The following is a 22,536-nucleotide window of genomic DNA, read 5'->3' as shown; positions in this document are numbered from 1 at the left end:
GCTGTAAGTAGATAATTGCACCTGTTACTTATTAAATGCCATTAGTTCTAACCCTGGAGGCGCCTGTTCTCTTCTTTTCACATATCCAGGAGTCTGCTCTCAACTTCCCCCTAAAGGCTTTGCCTGGCTTATGGACTATTGTAATTGTATACAGGTATTTTTCCCATCCCCCATTCTCCAGTCTTAGCCATTTTCCATCCATACGGAAAATATCACAATAAGGACTGAATTGATGGACTTGTTAACATTTTGGAAGGTGTGCGTCTCGTTACATCTGGCATAAAACGAATACAGCCTTGCATAACAAGAATATCATACCAACAGTCAGACATGGTGGTGGTAGCGTGATGGTCTGGGGCTGCTTTGCAGCTTCAGGGCCTGGATGACTTACCATAATTGATGGAACCATGAATTCTGAGCTCTACCTGAAAATCCTAAAAGAGAATGTCTGGCCATCAGTTCATAACCTCAAGTGCACTTTATGCAGGGTTATGCAGCAGGATAATTAACCCGAAACACAACAGCAAGTCCACCTCCAAATGGTTCAAACAAGGCAAAATTTAGGTTTTGGAGTGGCCAAGTCAAAGCCCAGACTTAAATCCAATTGAGATGCTGTATCATGACCTCACACAGGCCGTTCATGTTGGAAAATCCTCCAATGTGGAAGAATTAAAACAATTCTGCAAAGAAGAGTGGGCCAAAATGCTTGATTGCAGTAGTTGCTACCAATGGTGGCACAACCAGTTATTAGGTTCATTTAAAAACAGCATTTTGTATTTACTCAGGTTATCTTTGTGTAACATTTGTTTGATGATCTGAGTCATTTAAGTGGGACAGATATGCAAAAAAAAAAAAAAAAAAAAAAAAATCAGAGAAGGGGCAAATACTGTATTTATCGGCGTATACCGCGCACTTTCTTCCCCTTAAAATAAGGGGAAAATCGTGGGTGCGCGATATACGCCGATACCCCCTTCCCGCACTGTGTTTGAACGCCGCCGCCGACATATACCGAGCGCAGTACACTCGGGTACACTCGGCCAGGCTCGGCTCCGCTCGCGGCCAGTCCTGTGCCGCCTCCTAGCCTTTATGCGAGAGGAGCCGAGCGTGGCCGAGCGTGCCGAGTGTCCTGCGCTCGGTATATGTCGGCGGTGGCGTTCAAACACAGCGCGGGAAGCGGGATCGGCTCAAAAAGAGCGCGGGAGAAGCGGAGAAGACACCACCAAGGCCGCAGACGGACGCCGGACCTTCTAGGTTGGGGGTGCGCGCTATATGCCGGTTGCGCGCTATATGAAGATAATAAATACGGTACTTTTTCACAGCACTGTTATTCCGAAGTACTTTAGAATGACATTTGTCAAGACTGTTGTCAACTGGAAATATACCGATTTGTCACAGACATATACTGTTTTTTGTTCATTCAAAAATCTGTCGGTGTATGGGCAACTTTAAGCTGGCCCTACTTTGTTAAAATTAAATTTTCAGAACATTTCAATTCGTATTTGAATGGTTGGTGGAGTCGAGGAGTCAAATCAAGGTTCCTTTATGACCTAAGGCCCCTTTCACACTGGGGTGGGAGGCGCGATGGCGGTATAGTGCCGCTAAAAATTGCGGCGCTATACCGTCAGATTTGCCGCAGGATTTGGCCGCTAGCGGTGTGGTCTTAACCCCCGCTAGCGGCTGATAAAGGGTTAATACCGCCCGCAATGCGCCTCTGCAAAGGCGCATTGCGGGCGGTATTGCCGTGGTTTCCCATTGTTTTAAATGGGAAGGAGCGGTGAAGGAGCGGTATACGCGCCGCTCCTCTCACCACTCCAAAGATGCTGCTGGCAGGAGATTTTTTTCTCTCCCGCCAGCGCATCGCCTCAGTGTGAAAGCCCTCGGGCTTTCACATTGAGTAGGCAGTGCAGGAGTTTTTCAGGCGGTATAGTAGCGCTATTTTTAGCGCTGTACCGCCTGAAAAACTCCTCAGTGTGAAAGGGGTCTTAGTGACAAAGACAATTTAAAGGAGCAGAGTGGACATTTTTGAAGGAACACATTTCTGAGATTGAATGTGAATGTTCGGGGAATTCCATTCATACCAAAACTGAAACAAAATTTTGAAGGACTTTTAGACGACATTCGTCAAGTCTCTGTTGGTATTAGAGAATGTACTGATGAGATTTTTCAGAGGAATGTTTGTTCAAAAATCTGCCAGTGTGTAGCCAGCTTAAACCACCGGCCACCAGCCAACCGCTCACAAATCACAATATACTGCGATCGGGCGGCAGGTGCAGGCATAATCACATACCTGTACGTCGACTGATTTTTCCAAGTTCGGTGGCATGCATGCGCATGCCCCCCTAACTCCTGCTGTGATTGGACACAGCAGAAGTGTATCAGTTGCTTTTAGCCAATGATTTTGGCTGTAGCCAGCTGACTGGCTGTGTCCAATCGCACACAGCGTTCTATGTTTACAAAAACACAGAACTCGGTATACAGGCAACAGTGATCTGGCTGTTTCTTCTCCCTGAAAAGCAGGGAGAAAAAACAGCCAGATCAGAAAATAAAAGCAGCACACATTACATGTGTTAGGCAAACAGTTAACTCCTTAATTTCCCCTAGATGTTAACCCTTTTACGGCCAGTGTCATTAGTACAGTATTATCATTCATCACTGTATTAGTGTCACTCGTGATGTCAGTGTCAGTTAGTAATCCTTCCATACAGTGTCTGCTAGTGCCAGATTGCCAACCACACGATCACAGTCCCAATATAAGTCGCTGATCACCGCCATTACAGTACAGTACAGTGTCTATAGCTGCGTAAAATTCCAGCATATATGCACCATAGTCACAAATGCAAGGGGTGTGCTGCGGGATGGGGGAAGCCTCCACTGCCTATAAATGACTGTTAGATTTGACAGTTTCCTGGTGGTATTTTGGGTTGCCAGCATCCGTGGTAAAGCAAGTATTGAACCCCCTATCCCATAGGTGCAATACTTTTAGAATTCTGCTCATCAAGCAACTGCCCCAGTGGCCCCATCCACAATTCACCACTGACTCCTCCCATGACATCAAAGATTCCCCCATCTTATCAGAGGTTACCCAATCACATCAAAAGGTTCTCTATTCAGAACAGAGGTTTCCCCATCACATCAAAAGGTTCTCCTTTCACATTACAGGTCCCCCATAAATCAGAGGTCCCGTGATTAACATCAGAAGTTCTTCCATCATATTAGAAATTCCCTCTTCACATCAGAGGTTTCCCTTTCAAATCACAGGTCCCTTCATCACATTAGAGGTCACCTAATCACATCAGAGATTTCTCTTTTACATCAGAGGATCCCCCATCACATCAGTGGATCCCCCATCACATTAGGTTTCCAAATCACATCAGAGGTTCCCCCATCACACCAGAAGTTTCCCTTTCACATCAGGGGTTTCTTCTTTCAAATCACAGCCCCCCCCCCCTCATCACATTAGAGATTCCTCCATCACATCAGAGGTCCCCTAATCACATAAGAGATTCCCCATTCACATCAGAGGTTCTCTTGTCTCATCAGAGGTCCCCCCTTTCTATCAGAGTTATCCCCATCGCCTCAGAGGTTCCCCCATCTCATCAGAGGTTCCCCTTTCACACTGGAGGTTTTCCCATCACATCACAGGTCCCCATGACATTAAAGTTTCCCTAATCATAGTAACGGCTTTCTCATCATATCAGATCATATCCCCCTTTAATTTAAAAATCCTTCTTAAATTACAACATGACTTGTATTGCAATTGCATCATGATGCATTGACATCAAATACTCAAATTTTCCAGAATTTTGAGCAAATATTCAAATGAAATTCTAGCAGTGTATGGCCATCTTTATATATTGATTTTCTATCTGTGTCTCTATCTAGTTTGGTTTTCAAAAGAAAAAAGAAAGCAGCGCTGATTAAAAAAAAAAAAAAAAACAACTATAAGTCACCCCTCTAAATAAGTTTCTATCCCTATAGTGAAGAAGATAACCATACATGAGATCTAAAAAGAATCCCAAATATGGTAATGCAATACAGTGCAAAAATATAGCGCAAATAGTGCGCACAATAAATACCAATATATAACACATAGTGTAAATATATAATAAAATATATATAACAAGTCCATAGTAAACAAAAAATGTTAAAATATAAAAAATATATATTATAAGTGATAATCATAAAGTAAATCAATGCAGAAAATTATGACGTCAACATGCTTTCTACTCTCGGTGGGTTCCTGTTCTCTGTCCCATATTCTGCAGGCTCTTTTTCCCGAGTCCTGTATTTCTGTGGGTGATTCCACCCTCCCCTGTATTGATTGGCTGGGTAGTGTCCCCTGTTGTGAAATGGACTCCCTCCTCTCTGGTATTTTATAACCTAAAAGGTTACAACAAAAAAAACAAACACAGTGCCAAAGGTTATTAATGGCAACTGAGATATAGGTATATAATAAAACTGTAGATCGCAGCTGCCCTGATTTTTGGTGAACCAAAAACTGAAGTTGCAAAAGAAAAAGGAAAGCAGTGCTGATCCAAAAAACCTAAGTCACCCCTCTAAATAAGTGTCTATCCCTATAGCGAAGAAGATAATCATAAATGAGACCCAAAAAGAATCCTAAATACTTTACTACCATGTATTTTCAGTGGTTGAGTATTGCTTAATTATACAACATAGGTTCACTTCATGAGGGTAGAGTTATTTATATTAATTGAGTTTGCAGCAATAGGTTGACATATTTTGTGACTTTTAATGGAAGTCTAGAGTTACCCTTTAGTAATACGCATGACCATTTAAGAGACATTATCAGTTGCATAATTGGCTTGTATAACACTAGGTGAATTTAGCTTCATATGTTGTTGCAGTAAGAGTCGGTTCACACTGGGGCGACTTGCGATCCGACTTCATGTCGCCTCAAGTCGTCCCAATTCGCGCTGTAGAGAAAAACAATGGAAGTGAATGGGAGCGGTGTTAATACACACGACTCAAGGCGATCCGTCTTCAGAAAAGGTTCCTGTACTACTTCAATCCGACTTGTAGGCGATTTGTACCCATTGATTTCAATGGAAGTCGCCTCCAAGTCTGATCTCTGTCTAAACTGAAGCGACTTTCCAGGAAGATAACATACATTTCTCAGGCAAACCTCTCCTGCCCCCCTCCCTCTCCCAGAGCTGATTGTTGTTTTATTGGCCACTGGAAAGTCTCCTGTCCTGGAGACGACTTCAAGTTGTGTTGTAAATCGCCCCAGATCGCCCTGTGGTTCATGTTCAAGTCGTGTCGGAGTCGCCTCTGAAAGTCGCGCTGGAAGTCGTGTCACCCTAGTGTGAACCGACTCTTAGAGTGTGATATTTGTGTTATGATACATTGTTTTGGTTAACACTGCAGTTTTTTAAAGATTGATAATATTAAATATGTTGTGCAGGTTGGCGATAAATTTAAGGACGGCTCACCCATACATAAAATGGAGCGGAGACATCAGACGAAACGTGTAGATGGGGGGGAAAGGCCTCTGACGTCAACACGCTATCCACGATCGTACTCGCGGCTCACGTTAGAACATAGCAGCCGGAGATTATTTGAAATACACAGATGCATTCAATCCCTAGTCTGACACTTATGAAATGTGAATGAATTTTTTTAATGTTTTAATAAATCCTTTTTTTTTTTTTTTTTTAAGAAAAACTTTAAATCACGCTATTGGAGCCTCCTTCTTCCATTGTATACATATGTGGGTCGTGGCACAAGATCTGGAGAGGACAGCGTGCAGTTTAAACAGCTTTTTGGATTAAAGCATTTATTGCGTAAAGGCACAGCTGCTGGTTTATAATCTTACCAGCCATTCTATCTGGTGAGTTTGTGAGTTTGTGAGTTTGTTTAGTACAACTGGTGGAGGATCAACATACTGAGATATCACGGAGTGTCACCATTTTTCTGCATTGATGAACTTAAATGATTATCACTTATAATACATATTCTTTTTTCAAATTTTCATATTTTTTAAATTTCGATGGACTTGTTTTATTATACATTTACACCATGTAATTTACTGTATATGTTATAGATTGGTATCTATTGTGAGCAGTGTTTGCACTTTATTTTTGCACTGTATTAGAATTTGTATTTAGTATAATTGTAGAATAGTGTATTTAGAATTCTTTTTTAGGTCTCATTTATGGTTTATGGACGTGGCATGTAGTTGTACCAGACACCTTTTGGAGGGTGTAGGGCCCTGTGTATACAGCCATGCCCTGAAACCATGGACACGTTGTTCAGGAAATGTTCCGACAACAAATGAATCTACCAAATAGTTTCCTCTGAAACACAACTTCTCTTAAGAACAACTTAATATAAACATTTCACGCTTTCATATAGTGAATGTGGCCAGAGGCTGTGTGTTAAGCACGCAAATAGATCAGCTGCTCTTTTCTGAACCAGATGGGTCAGGTATTCAGTTGACAATAAGCGTGGGTGAGATATTAAGTTGTTTATGCTGATCTGATGCCAAAACAATGATCAAGCATTTTATCTCGTCTTGCTGGTTGTCATTCACATTTTGTTAGCACTGACGCCTTGTTATCATAAACTGTGTGAACTTTTATATAACCGTTTTCCTTTTACCCCATTTTACCTTTATTCAGCATTATAAATATCTAATATTAAAGCTAAATGCCAGAAAAGAAAAGAAATACATAACAGAATGTATACACATATACTGGGGGGGGTTATTTTCGAAAGGTAAATCCACTTTTCATTACAAGTGTAAACTACCAGTTCAAAGTGCACTTGAAATTGCACCTGGAAGTACAGTCGCTGTAAATCTGAGGGGTAGATCTGAAATGAGGGGAAGCTCTGCTGATTTTATCATCCAATCATGTGCAAGCTAAAATGCTGTTTTTTATTTTCTTTGCATGTCCCCCACAGCTCTACAGCGACTGCACTTCCAAGTGTACTTTCAGTTTCAAGAGCACTTTGTACTTGTAGTTTGAACTTGTAGTACAAAGTGGATTTGCCCTTCGTAAAATATATATATATATATATATATATATATATATATATATATATATATACACACACACACACACACACAGGGATGGACTGGCCATTGGGACTACAGGGAGTTTCCCGGTGGCCGATGGCTCAGTGGGCCGGCATCAGTGACAGCGGACCGCTGCCCCCCTCTGCTCCTCTGTCTCTCCCTTCCCGCAGCGCTCACCTGGGGGGAACAAAGAAGCAGGGGGAGGACCAGAGGAACAGGGATGACGACAGAGGAGCATGGGGGAGGGGACAGACAGCTGACTCAACAGCTATGGCCTGGAAGTTTCTCACTTTTGCCTAATCCTGTCCAATAAGGGGGGGCACCGAACTGATTCTTTGCCCCGGGTGAAATAATGTCTAGCTTCCCCACTGGTACTGCCTATAAGAGTACCAGTACCAGCCATTCTACTCTAATAAAGTAGAACGGCTAGTGAAGGGGGAGAGGGGGCTTGGGTGGCCGGGCGGGGGGGGGGGGGGTGCGGGAGTTGTCCGGCAGCCAGGGGAGAGACCTGTCAAAGTGGGCCAGTCTGGATGAAGTCCAGGGCCAAATTTTTGTCCCAGTCCAGTATATATATATATATATATATATATATATATATATATATATATATATATATATATATATATATATATATACACATACATACAGCTTTCTAAGTTACCTTCTTGACTTGGTCTAGTGGTGACTTCTGTGAGTGTGGGAGAAAAGCCAATGTCCAGACACAAATTCAGTTTCAAAGCTTTATTCCAAACTGGCCAACATCAAAAGGCACATGACAGGAAAAAAAGCTGATGAGAGTAGAGGAACTTTAGTATCAGGCCTCTGGATGTTAGGAGAGAGCAAGCCTGCTCTCAGCAATGATGCAAAACAATTCATCGCCACCCGATCAGGGTGGGTAAAGTGCCCCCGAACAGGCAGTTATCTCAGGCCTGGCAACCGGAGCGCCACTTGCAAAAAGGTCACTGGGAGGATGCAGGCCTCTGCCACAGGCTGGACAATTTAGGATTTAGAAAAGTCAGGTTGAGTAGATCCTCCCAGTTAGTTCAATCAATGTCACCCACTGACAGTCTGAGCATACCTGTCATACGGTGCGGTGACCGGATCCCCGGTGGTTCGTCTAGGCCCTCTGGACAACCTCTGGTTCTAGGTTCTCCCGAGCCAATTCCCACCGCACAGCTCCTAGCTTGGGATCCCTCCAGCAACAGTTTGGAACCCAGCAAGACGCTGGGGTCCCTCTTTAATTAAGGTGCATGGTGCTTGACCTCGGCATGGCAGGACGCGGTGGCAGGGCCCATGGATGCGCGCACCCTGAAGGTGGGTACCGCACCTGGAACGCGGGCCCCGCAAGAACGACCCGCCAAAAACGTCCTCGACAGATATATTTCCCTTCCCAGCATGCCCAACGAGGGAAAAATCCTCCAGATTGGCTGCTGAAAAAAAAAAAGGTGGATTCCCCAGAACCCCTCTAGCGCCAACTGCCGCCCAGGGGTGTCAACGCACCCCCTGCGCGCAGACTGACCTACAGGACCATTCTGGAATTGGCAGCCTAAATTCCATAATTCGTGAATGGGAGTGATTAAGCCTCTCATTCCCCACTAATTTTAGTGTAGCGCCCGTACCAAAAGTAGGGGGGCGCTACATACATTATATATATATATATATATATATATATATATATATATATATATATATATATATATATATATATAATGTAACGGGATATCACCCTTTTATGTGATATAAAAGACTACCATCTTTTGATCAAGAAGGATCTCAGCTCCCTCCTGTGGCCGAATTGTGTTATAACCACCTGCTGCTTACTTTTTGTCCTGGTACCGCAGAGAATGCTGGGAAATTGAGTACAGGGAGAAAAGAGACTCCATTTGCCCTTGCTTGTTATAGACTACGTTACCCAGAGAGCAACTGTACAATCCCAGAATGCTTTGCTCCCTGCACAGCCTGCTGGGAGAGGTAATTTAAGGGAGAGAACATGTTTGGCGCGCTCTCTCTGGACTGCCTCTTCAACTCAGGAGGACACCTGTGTGAGGTGTCTTCCCGGAAGTCTAGGCTCGAATTGCGGCCTATCTACGCCCGGGCAGAGCGCCATTGAGGAGGAGAGAGAACCGCTGATGGAGTGATCGGATGGGCTTCCAGTACCCCTGTGACCTGTCTGAGAACCGGAGGCTGTCATCTTGAAAGACTGTGATCGGAGATCGCGGACGGAGTGTTTCGGAAGGACAAGGCCTGAACTGGTTGGGTGAAACTGGCACCTGCCCAGGACCTATTGACTGTGTTATTGAAGGGTGGATCGTTCACATTAGCCCTTGTAGTTTGTCTATTTGGGACTTTCCCACCAGTTTTATTTGTTACCCTGTTGGATTACAATTTACCCCAGACTTTTGGGATAATTTGAACTGAGATTTGGTCTGATCAACCAAACCACGTTAGTTAGGTATACTATTTAAAGACTGCCTATGTAGTTGTTGCAGACTGTGGATATCCATTTCCATACTCATTGATCGAGTAATCGGTTCTATTACACTGTGAGTATTGTTAAAAGTGAGAACTGGGTGAGGCTTGGCAAGGAGGTGCTTCAATGTGGATGCCTTTTTGAGGAAATCCCCTTGCTGTGTGCAGGTCTGCATAGCCATTATAATTTAACATGTATTAATTTGTCATTTCTGTTTCTGACTCTTGCAGGGCTCTGCAAGCAGTCTTTTACTGTTTTACCTTTGTTTTTTTTGCTTTATCCTACCAAGTAAAGCATACCTCTCAACCGTCCCGGATTTCGCGGGAATGTCCCGCGATTCCGCGAGCAGTGCAATTTTCCAGCGATTTCGCGCTGTACCCCCCCGCGCGATTACCGCGATTCACGGTATGTCCCGCGATTGGCAACAAACCCCTCCCCCGCTCAACAACTTTGATCTACGGAATTCCCCCCCGCTCAACAACTTTGATCCGCGCCCCCCGCTCAACAACTTTGATCTGCGGACCCCCCCCCCCCAACAACTTCGTTTGGGGGGTATGCTCATTTGTCCCTCATTCTGAAGTTGAAAAGTTGGGAGGTATGAAGTAAAGAGTCATATTAGTTTCTCTGTCATCCTACGGGATCCATACCACTCAAGGTAACTATTCATTTACATAATTTACTGTGGTGTGACAGGATATTGTACCCTCCAACAAGTTATTGGGGTCCACAATACCCACTATACCAGTTGCGCCAAGGGAGGGTTTTAGCCAATTTCAGGGGTTGACAGGCCTGGCCTTCTCTTCCAGTCATGGAGCCGGGATGCCAGGCAGTGTGGAGGCTTTATGCCAGTCAAGGAGGACTTGTTCCCCCCTCCTCTATAGGCACATGAAATCAGAAGGCTGTATGTGAGCGGCCAGAGCTGACAATGTCAGGTCAGCAAATTGGAGCTCTTCTGTCCTTGCTGCCAGCCACTGCAACCGCCAGGTCACACCAAGAATTACTTCTAAATCCTGCACCTGATGCCATCACAATGGAGGCTCATCTGACATGACCAGCACCATAAGGGGGGGGGGGTCACCTGACATGACCATCACCATAGGGCGTCCAGGCTGTGCGATTGGTAGGCCTGAAGAAGATAGGAGGAGGAGAAGGGAATTCAGTGTGTATTTTATTTATTTTTTTGAAGGGGGGTGCAAGTAGCTGATCTTTTCTAGGGCACAAAATAAACTAGCACCAGCCCTGTGTAGGGACAGGTGAAACTCAAAAAATTTGAATATCGTGCAAAAGTTCATTTATTTCACTAATGCAACTTAAAAAGTGAAACTAATATATGCAATAGACTCATTACATGCAAAGCAAGAGAGTTCAAGCCGTGATTTTTCATAATTGTGATGATTATGGCTTACAGCTCATAACCCCAAATCCACAATCTCAGAAAATTAGAATATTGTGAAAAGGTGCAATATTCTAGGCTCAAAGTGTCCCACTCTAATCAGCTAACTAAGTCATAACACCTGCAAAGGGTTTCTGAGCCTTTGAAGGGGTTATAAAGGTAAAAGTGCTTTCACCTTAATGCATTCTATGCAGATTACCTGAGCCATAGACTTCTGTTATTACCGGCAGGTTTGATGCACTTTTTGAAAGTGCACTACACCAGCAGGATATAATAGAAGTCTATGGCAAAGTGCAGCTAACCTGCAGGAAAGCCACAGGTGCAGCCCTTTTCACACAATTGGTACGACCCAGTCGGACCCTCCATTCACCTTTTGATGCGAACCGAAAAAAAAAAAAAAAAACACACAGAAGGGGCTTCACTCCCTTCCAACTGGGTGGATCGGAGGGCCCATAGGGTAGAGTGGGCTGTGCCCGTGTCCTCTCTGCATATGCAGAGCGCACACAGACCTGTCATCCACCCGCTCCGCATATCGTGACCCACTTGCTGACAAACTGATCAAGGGTATTAGAGTTTTACCTAGTCGGGCCATCATTTCTGATGTGGTCATTGGGCATCATATGTCAAGTTAAATACAGTGCCTTGAAAGAGTTTTCAGACCCCTTGAAATTTTCCAAATGTTGTCATGTTACAACCAAAAACGTAAATAGATTTTATGTGCTAGACCAACACAAAGTGGCACATTATTGTTAAGTGGAAGAAAAATGATAAACAGTTTAATTTTTTTTTTACAAATAAATATGTGAAAAGTGTGGCGTGCATTTGCACATCTGGAGAGTGATATTTTTGCCCATTCTTCTTGGCAAAATAGCTCAAGCTCTGTCAGATTGGATGGAGAGTGTCTGTGAACAGCAATTTTCAAGTCTTGCGACAGATTCTCAATTGGATTTAGGTCCAGGGGCGGACTGACAACTCATGGGGCCCCCCGGGCAATAGGAGATTATGCGGCCTCCGGGCAATAGGAGATTATGGGGCCCCCAGGCAATAGGAGATTATGGGGCCACACAGTATACACACATACAGTATGCACACACAGTATATATACACACACACAGAAAAGGTACTGGAGAGGCGGGGCAGCTATAATCTTGGGATTTTTAGACCAAAAGGATGTTGGTAACGGACATTTCAGTGACAGATGTAAAAAACACAGATTTTTGAAATACTGTCCCTGGTTTTACTGAGGCTGGCAACCCTGATGGGGCCCCCTAGTGGCATGGGGCCCTCGGGCAGTGCCCGAGTGCCCGAATGATCAGTCCGCCCCTGTTTGGGTCTGGTCTTTGACTGGGCCATTCTAACACACAAATATGCTTTGATCTAAACCATTCCATTGTAGCTCTGGCTGTATGTTTGGGGTCATTGTCCTGCTGGACATGAAGTCTCAAGTCTTTTGAAGACTCTAACAGGTTTTCTTCTAAGAATGCCCTATAGTTGGCTCCATACATTTTACCATCAACTCTGACCAGATTCCCTGTCCCTGCTGAAGAAATGAATCCCCACATCATGATGCTGCAACCACCATGTTTCACGATGGGGATAGTCTGATTAGAAGACTGGAGAAAAAGACTGGACAGCCGCACTTCCACGAATTTCTTAAAATGTTGCTTAGAATAGTAAAAAATGGAAACAGCACTACAAGTCACAGCAGGCAGTGGGGTGGATATCTGACGCGTTTCGCGCTGGGGTATCAGCGATTAGTCATATGAGGTATGACTAAGCACCGATACCCCAGCGCGAAACTCGTCAGCTATCCACCCCACTGCCTGCTGTGACTTGTAGTGCTGTTTCCATTTTTTACTATTAAAAGCAACGTTTTAAGAAATTCGTGGAAGTGTGGCTGTCCAGTCTTTTTCTCCAGTCTTCGCTTCGTGCATTGCCTGCACCCACGCTTCTGAGAGGACACTGATTGCTGAGTGCACTCACCTGGAGCGGCAGTTTTGCCGATAGTTTTCCGCCACACATAGCATTTTGCTTTTAGGCCATAAAGTTCAATTTTGGTCTCATCTGACCAGAGTACCTTCTTCCACATGTTTTCTGTGTCCCCCACATGGCTTCTCACAACCTGCAAACAGGACTTCTTATGGCTTTCTTTCAAAAATGGCTTTCTTCTTGCCACTCTTCCATAAAGGACAGATTTGTGGAGAGCACAACTAATAGCTGTCTTGAGGAAAGATTCTCCCACCTGAGCTGTGGATCTCTGCAGCTCCTCCAGAGTTACCATGGACCTCTTGGCGGCTTCTCTGAATAGTGCTCTCCTTGCCCATCCTGTCAGTTAAGGTGGACGGCCATGTCTCGGTAAGTTTGCAGTTGTGCCATACTCCTTCCATTTTCAGATGATTGAACAGTGCTCTGTGAGATGTTCAAAGCTTAGGATATTTTTTTTTTTTTTTTTATAACCTGACCCTGCTTTAATCTTTTCCACAACTTTATCCCGGTCCTGTCTGGTGTGTTCCTTGGCCTTCATAATGCGGTTTGTTCACTAAGGTTTTCTAACAAACCTCTAAGGGGCTTCACAGAACAGCTGTATTTATACTGAGATTAAATTACACACAGGTGGACTCTATTTACTAATTAGGTGACTTCTGAAGACAATTGGTTCCATTAGATTTTAGTTAGGCCCCGTACACACGAGAGGATTATCCGCTGGAAACGGTCTGCCGGACCGTTCTAGCGGATAAATCCTCTGGCAGATTTTGATCTGATGGTTGTACTAACCATCAGATCGAAATCCGTGCGGAATCCATCCGCGGTGACGTGTCACGCCGTCGCCGCGATGATGATGCGGCGACGTGCGCGACGCTGGAAGGTAAAGACTTCCACGCATGCGTCAAATCATTACGACGCATGCGAGGGAGGGGATCGGACAGATTGATCCGGTGAGTCTGTACAGACCACCGGATCAATCCGCTGGACAGGATTCCAGCGGATAGATTTCTTAGCATGCTAAGAAATTTTTATACGCTGGAAATCCATCGGCCGGAAAAATATCCGCGGATAAATATCCGCTGGGCCGTACACACCTCCAGGTTTCTATCCGCTGGAACTGATCTGTGGATAAATCCCAGCGGATAGATCCGGTGGTGTGTACGAGGCCTCAGGGGTATCAGAGTAAATGGGGTTGAATACTAGGGATGCACTGATACCATTTGTTTTTTACGAGTACCGATACTTTTTTAGTACTTGCTGATACCAATTATCGATACCTAATACAACTGTTTTGTTTTCAATTAAGCTGTCAGCAATGGTACAAAGCATTGAAAAGTTATTTACAAATTAAATACATTTTTCTTTTTTCACGCTTTTTCAGGCTGAAATGTGTAAATATATGTTAATATATGTGTAAAAATATTAACTAACAAAGCAAAGTTTTTTTTATGTTTATTGTTTATAAAACAAACGAGAAAAAAAAGACAGGAAAATAATAATTAAATGGAGAAGAATAGGAAGTTAATTAAGGCTGATTAGAGTAAATTAAGGGGTTAAACAGAGGAACATTTGTTCATCCCTTTTGATCTGCAGATGAAGAAACAGAAAGATACAAAAAGAAACAGTTTATTTTTATTTTTGTGTTTTCAGCTTAGCAATGTTGTTAATAAACATTGCCAGTTGCTTTTTTTTTGACAGTTCCAATTTCCGGACTTCTTTAATGCTTCAGCTATCAACAGGGAAGACCTACTGACAGCTCAAAAAATCGAGTGTGAAAGTATCGATTGCACGAGTACCGATACTTGTGCAAATACTCAGTATCGGCACCAATACTAGTATCGGTGCAACCCTACTGAATACAAATGCATGCCACATTTTTCAGATATTTATTTGTAAAAAAAAACGAAAACCATTTATCATTTTCCTTTCACTTCACAATTATGTGCCACTTTGTGTTGGTCTATCACATAAAATTCCAATAAATTCAATTTACGTTTTTGGTTGTAACATGACAAATGTGGAAAATTTCAAGGAGTATGAATACTTTTTCAAGACACTGTAGGGGTAGAAAGGAGAATTAGGATTTAGATGCATTTTACGCCTTTACTGTTTTATGGATTTCTAAGACTAATGCCACGTACACACGATCAGATTGTCCGGCGGAATTCCTCTCAAGCTTGGCTTGCATACGGTCACACAAAAGTTCTCTGAACGCGGTGACATACAACACTACGACAAGCTGAGAAAATTAAGTTCAATACTTCCGAGCATGCGTCGGAATTTTGTGTGTTGGAATTGCTACAGACGATCGGATTTTCCAATAGAAATTTTTTCCATCAGAAAATTTGAGAACCAGCTCTCAATCTTTTGTTGGCGGAAATTCCGACAGCAAAAGTCCAATGGAGCATACACACGGTCTGAATTTTCGTTCAAAAGCTTACATCGGACTTTTGCTGTCGGAATTTCCGATCTTGTGTATGGGGCATAAGAGTTTTTGAATCCAGCAGTCTTTAAATTTAGTTACATGAAACCAACTTTTTTTTTGCAAAACTTTTACTCACAGAAAAAAAAAAAAAACGAAGGATTGCCCAATATCTGTCAGGTTAAACTAGTTAACAAGGTAGCCTGAAGGCTAAGTAAACCTAAAATTACTGGAATAGACCAGCAAGAATCAAAAGGTCCACTTGCCAGTTGCAGCAGGTTTAAATGACAAGGTAACCCTCTCTCAATGTCTGATAAATGATTATTTCCTATATAGATTCATTGTAGTGATATAAAAGTATTTAATTTTATCACAATCAAGGACACTGCCAAAACGCGATAGCTTCCTTCTGTTTTTCCTTTTGTCTACTACAGAATCATTAAAATCCTTGTGGCCTTTTATTTTTTTCAAATAACAATTTTTTTTATTTTCGTAAAAGGTCAGTACAAAATATAGCTACATTTCAAGTGTAGAGACACACAAAAAGAAAAAAGAGGTACAAAATTCCAGCTTGAAGTGCTTACACAGTGGATTCATAATTATTCGTACGTTCAGTAACCTTTAGAACAACTGGAAATCAAAGAAGAAGGAAAGAAGAAAAGGAGGAGGAGGGAGGGAAGAGAGGGAAAAGAGAAAAGAGAAAAAAGAGAAAGGAAAGGGAAAAAGAAAAAAAAAAAAAAAGGAAAGAGGGGGGGGGGGGGGGGGGAGGCAGACTAGAAGAGCGGGATGGTGATGTACCTCGGTGACCTGGTCGTCGGCTCACGGCGGGTCCTCCTTAACATGCCACCTCTCAAAGAACAAGGTCGTGATCATCCAACCTGTCCCGGATCCTAGCTGTCATCTTTTCCATAAGTTCTACATCCTTGACCCTAGCATAGAGGGCCTCTTGGGATGGGGGCAGCGGTTTCTTCCACTGGAGTGCTATCAAGCACCTCGCAGCTGTGAGAATGTGTCTAAGCAGCTTCTTGTAGGGTTTAGCTATGTGAGGTTGGGAGAGGCCCAGAGGGGAGAGGGGTATGGGCGCCTCCAGGAGGTGGGACAGGAGCTCTTGTGTCTGAGTCCAGAACGGGACAATCAGGGGGCAGGTCCAATATATATGGAACAGTGTGCCCCTAGCCTGGTTGCATCGCCAGCATCGGTCAGAGGTCCTTGTGGCCTTTTAAGTGTAACGCCTGTGTACTTTTCAGTACAGGTGCTATGTCAAATTTAGTTGGGGAATGAGAGAGTTACTTGCTCTCATTCATATTGATCTGGTAAATTGGGCTGCTGCCAGCCCTCGGCTGTCCTGTGGTGTCATTATGTGTTCCAAGGATGTTTCTCCATCTTTGGATAGCAGGTGGCACCAGAGGTGTCCAGGCGGATGAGGAGGAGTTTTTCCCTCGCGGGGCATGCTGGGGGGAGGGTATTTCTGTGGCAGACACCATTTTGTGGGGTCTTCACCCGTTCCTGGTTCCAGGTGCGGCACCCACCTTCAGGGTGTGCGCACATCACGGGCCCCGGCGATATGGCCTACCAGGCCGGGGCGCACGTGCTACGCGGAGTTCCTGACTCTGGGCCCTCATGGCCCAGAGCAACTGATACTGAAAAGGGGCCCCAGTGACCTACTGGGTTCCCTACCTCTTATTAAGAAGATACCAAGCGAGTTGTGCTGTTCGGTGGGGAGTCGGTCTGAGGTGAACCCGGAGGCAGGTGATCCAACAGGGCTTAGACGAAGCATCGGGGATCTGGGTGACCGGACACTGACAGGTTGTATGCTGCAAACTGTCAGTCGTGAGTCGTGACCCCAAAGATACGAAGTCTACCTGAGGGAGATTCAGGCAAAGTAATGACTGGGAGGATCCGCTCTATCATCTATGTTCTCGGGTATTAGGTCTGTGGCAGAAGTCTCATCACTAATCCTAATTCTAACAGAGCCAAGTCGGTGGCAGAGACTTGTTCCTTCCCAGAAGTTCTAAGTGACGCTCTGGCTGCCAGGCCTGTAAGAGGGACCTGTCTAGGGGCACTTTACCCACTTCGGCTGAAATGGCAACGGAGTAAGAGTTGCTATTGGAAGCATCATTGCTTCTGTTTATCCATAGGCCTGAATCTGCAAGTTCTCCATTTCACCAACCTACTTCTATCTACCTCAGTTTGACTGTTGGTCATGTTGGACCAGTAATAAAGCACAGAAAATGTCACCCTGCTATCTGGACATTCTGGTATTGCTCCTCACCATCATCATCATCCCTAGACACATCACAGAGGTAACATAATTATGCCGATCCCAAATCTAACCAGCGGCTCCTGAGGGGGTAGCGCTACATAAGATTTGTTTAGAACTCCTTCTGGTTCACCTACATGTAAACTTTTCAGTTTGGGTGACCCCTGTCCGTGGGAGACCCCCGCTTTGGCGAGAGCTACCAAGCCCAAAGCCATTGGCCATTTGGCTCCATCAAAGTTACCCTGTTTCTACTAAGCTAAAAGATCCATATCCAGTGCCCATTCCTGCCTTTCTTTGGATTTTCCTTGCAAAGGCTTTGGAGCACCAGGCAGGACTGTACAGTGAAGAATGTAGGAATGGGGAGGAAGGTACGTGTTATACTGGTGGGCTGCATGGGGGGGGGGGGGTTAAATTAAAGGGGTTGTAAAGGTACAATTTTTTTTCCCTAAATAGCTTCCTTTACCTTAGTGCAGTCCTCCTTCACTTACCTCATCCTTTGATTTTGCTTTTAAATGTCCTTATTTTGTCTGAGAAATCCTCACTTCCTGTTCTTCTGTCTGTAGCTCCACACAGTAATTCAAGGCTTTCTCCCTGGTATTGAGTGTCGTGCTCCCCCCCTCCCTTGGACTACAGGAGAGTCAGGACGCCCACTAACACACAACTCCTTTCTCTATCTGCAACGTAGAGATGGTCCTGACTCTCCTGTAGTCCAAGGGAGGGGGCGAGCACGGCACTCCACACCAGGTAGAAAGCCTCACATTACTGTGTGGAGTTACAGACAGAAGAACAGGAAGTGAGGATTTCTCAGAAGAAATAAGGACATTTAAAAGCAAAATGGAAGGATGAGGTAAGTGAAGGAGGACTGCACTAAGGTAAAGGAGGCTATTTAGGGAAAAAAAATAAAAAAAATGTACCTTTACAACCCCTTTAAGGACAACTGTACTTAAGATAAAGTTAAACTTCAACCAATATATGTCCATGATTTATGAACATTCCAGGAGCAGGGACTGGAATGACATGTTTTGGTCACATCTGACATCAAACTCATAAAACAAACCATTACAACCCCTTTAAGCTAAGGAAGGTCAGCATGACAACCAGTCAACTAGCATTTTTTAGAAGATACACAAAGTGTGTTTTCTGCTATTTATTTGATGTTGCATTGATGTGCACTGATGTATACTGCAGTGCATTGAATTGCTTAGAGGCGTATGTATAGCCCACCATTTTTGAGAATTGGTTAAAACCAATGTCATGTTACTTTTTGCAGAATGCACTGTATAGATAAATAAATAACTTGTTTTGTGGGTCTTTCATGTTACTCCAAAAAATGATATTTGTTACGTTTTTACATTCATGAATACCTCCACCTCAACCCCATTGCATATATACACTCACCGGCCACTTTATTAGGTACACCTGTTCAATTGCTTGGTAACGCACATTTCTAATCAGCCAATCACATGGCAGAAAAAATGCATTTGGGCATCTAGACGTGGTGAAGACAACTTGCTGAAGTTTAAACCAAGCATCAGAATTTTTTTTGGATGGGTAACAAATATTATGCCAACCCCCAGGTCGGTCGCACTTACCCCATCACCAGTGGCTTCATCTGCTCGGCAGCGGCCTCCCATTCTCTTGCTCTCCACAGGTCCTCGTGGCGGCCTCCGTTTCCTCCCTCCTCCTCTGTGGCCAATTGGGAATCTTCTCTTTTCAGCCAATTGGAAAACGGGTCTTAAACCCACTTCCGATTGGCCAGATTGAGGATCAGTGTTTCAATATTGAATATTCATTCGCTGTTGTAACATACCTGGGAGGAATCGGAGTGCATTCTCTGCGACCCAAGCTCACCCTATTTTGAAGCCTATTCTAATAGGCTTCAAAATAGAGCCTTTGGCTCTAATCAGGTGCTTAAAAAAAAAACAAAAAAAACCTGGCTGCTGTTATTCATTCGCCCGATGCCCTGAAAGAGGCCAGACACATGAATAGGGGTGGCTGCAGATAGATTCATGCTGTGCATGAATCTATCCATTGCATATAGGGGGTGGCATGGAGAGAGGGGGCGGCGCCCAGGTGCCCCAATGGACGGCCCGCCACTGGATTTAAGCGACTTTGAACGTGGCATGGTTTTTGGTGCAGACTGGTTCGAGATTATAGAAAGGCAACAGTAAATTAAATAACCACTCGTTACAACCAAGGTATGCAGAATACCATTTCTGAATGCACAACACATCAAACCTTGAAGCAGATGGGCTACAGAAGACCACACCTGTTACCCCTCCTGTCAGCTAAGAACAGGAAACTGAGGCTACAATTTGCACAGGCTCACCAAAATTGGCCAATAGAAGATTGGAAAAACATTGCCTGGTCTGATGAGCCTCGATTTCAGCTGTGACAATCAGATGTTAAGGGTCAGAATTTGGCTTAAACAACATGAAAGCATGGATCCATCCTGCCTTGTATCAATGGTTCAGGCTGATGGTGGTGTAATGGTGTGGGGCAGTGGTGGTGTGTCCATAGAGGGCACAGGAGTGCCGCCCCCCTCTCGCTCCTGCACTGCCACTGAAAAACAATACATAGATTCATGCATTGCATGAATCTATGTATTGTCGCCGCCCACTATTCAGATGGCCGGCCCCCTGGCGAGCGCCGGCCATCTGAATAACAGAAGTTGGTTGGCTGTGGCTCTCATAGGCTTTCCGATTACAGCCTGAGGGCTGTAATCGGCTTCCAAATAGTTCACCGGATCTGGTTACTGGTAACCTGATTGGCTGAAGCGACATCGAGGGCAGGACTACATCGAGGGATCGTGGAGGAGGATCCGAGGATGGCTGATCGAGAAAGGCAAGTGTCAGGCGGGGGTGGCAATCTGGCGGCATTTTAGGGGCAAACTGGTGGTCACAGTGGCTGCATTTGGCATGGCACAGTGGCGACAATTGATGGGCACAGTGGCTGCGTTTGGCATGGCACAGTGGTGACAATTGATGGCCACAGTGGCTGCATTTGATGGCATGGCACAGTGGCGACAATTTTATGGCACAGTGGCTGCGTTTGATGGGCACAGTGGCGGCAATTCATTGGGCACAGTGAGGCTGCAATTAAATTTTTTCCATTTGTTTGCGCCCCCCCAAATATTTTGAGTGCCAGTCGCTGCTGGTATGGGGGATATTTTCTTGGCACACTTTGGCCCTCTTAGCACCTACTGAGCTTTGTTAAAAGCCACGGCCTACCTGAGTATTGTTGCTGACCATGTCCATCCCTTTATGACTACAATGTACCCATCTTCTCATGGCTCCTTCCAGCAGGATAATGCACCATGTCACAAAGCTCCAATCATCTCACCACTGGTTTCTTGAACATGACAATGAGGTCACATGACTCCAATGGCCTCCACAGTCACCAGATCTCATCCAATAGAGTGCCCTTGAGATGTGGTGGAACAAATCTGCAGCAACTGCGTGATACTACCATGTCAATATGGACCAAAATCTCTGAGGAATGTTTCCAACACCACGTTGAATCTATTCCATGAAGAATGAAGGCAGTTCTGAAGGCAAAAAGGGGTCCAACCCGTTACCAGCCAGGTGTACCCAATAAAGTGGCCCAGTGAGTGTACCCTCATGGGATTTAAAAGTCAGCAGATGGCACTTAGGATTCTTAAAACACTCATCAGGTTACATATAAAAATAGTTTATTGAAAATGAGCCTAAAACCATAAAAAGCTATACTTATAACCTGCATAAAGCACATTTTAAAATGGAAATATATTATATAAATATATTTCCAAGAGCTGCATAAAGACCCCATAACAAACACCATCCTCCTTTTATGTAATCAATAAAATGAAGGATACCATTTTGTGCAGTGAGGAGTTTCACAGCCCAATTTCATACCTTTATAATTGGCTCAGTTTCATCACCTTTGGTAAATGCTCAATATAAAACATGATTAATTGCTGCTGAAGGTCATCATATGAAAGTCTTGCTACACATAGACTGAAGACAGTGGGGTTAATTTGAAACCAATCGGCTTCCATAATTTTGTTAAAGCTTAATTGAACAAGCTGAAGTTAGAAGCTGATTGGCTACCATGCACAGCTGTACCAGATTTTGCAACTCTGCAGTTCTAGTAAATCAACCCCAATATCTTTATGTAAAAGCTTCATAGCATTTAAAGAAAATCAGGATTCAGCCCTGGTTCACACTGGGTACGATTTGGAACGATTTGAGATGCGATTTGACATGTCAAATCGCATCTCAAATCGGCGGCAATTGTCGGCAACGGCACTGTCCTAATCAGTGCGACGCCGCATCTGCGATTTCAAAAAGTAGTTCCTGTACTACTTTTTGCGATTTCGGGCCGCGATTTACATTAAATTGCGGCCGAAATCGCGGCAAATCGCGGCAAAATCGCGGCCGCGAAATCGCGGTAAAATCGCGCATTTTACCGCGATTTTGAATTCGCAGCAGTGTGAACCTAGGCTTAAGGCAACTTCTTCAGAAATGAACCAGGTCCTTGATCTTTGGCATGTCCTCTAATTCCAGAATGACTACAGGCTCAATTCACAAAGAGGTATTTTTTTTAAATCTGAGATAAAAAAAAAGCTCATAGCGTTTTTTCCCCCCCAAAAATTTGGAAGTTACAAAAAAAGAATGCTACTAAAATAAAGCATGAGTTATTTCATCAAAATGTAAGGTTTGTATCTCATTAAACAATGCAGTTTTTTATCTCATGGTGTGATATTCAGTGTAAGGCCCCTTTCACACTGGGGTGGGAGCCGCGGTGGCGGTATAGCGCCGCTAAAAATGGCGGCGCTATACCGCCGGATTCGGCCGCTAGCGGTGCGGTATTAACCCCTGCTAGTGGCCGATAAAGGGTTAATACCGCCCGCAATGCGCCTCGGTATTAACCCTTTATCGGCCACTAGCAGGGGTTAATACCGCACCGCTAGTGGCCGAATCCGAATGCG

At 44.2% G+C, this 22,536-nt stretch overlaps 1 protein-coding gene across 1 annotated transcript in view; it reads right to left on the bottom strand.

Moving 5' to 3' along the window:
- Positions 1 to 21,751, bottom strand: part of LOC120946904 (transient receptor potential cation channel subfamily V member 5-like) — a 104,494-nt gene extending 82,743 nt beyond the window's left edge. The window contains exon 1 of the mRNA XM_040361727.1: positions 21,461 to 21,751. The gene's annotated coding sequence lies outside the window, so the exon portion shown is untranslated. The remainder of the gene's footprint in view (positions 1 to 21,460) is intronic.
- Positions 21,752 to 22,536: the final 785 nt, after the last annotated feature.

The sequence above is a fragment of the Rana temporaria genome, chromosome 8 (genome assembly GCF_905171775.1).
Source record: "Rana temporaria chromosome 8, aRanTem1.1, whole genome shotgun sequence".
In the NCBI taxonomy this organism is placed as follows: Eukaryota; Metazoa; Chordata; class Amphibia; order Anura; family Ranidae; genus Rana; species Rana temporaria.
Note: the sequence above shows the minus strand (reverse complement) of the source record. Positions and strands in the feature narration are given on the sequence as shown.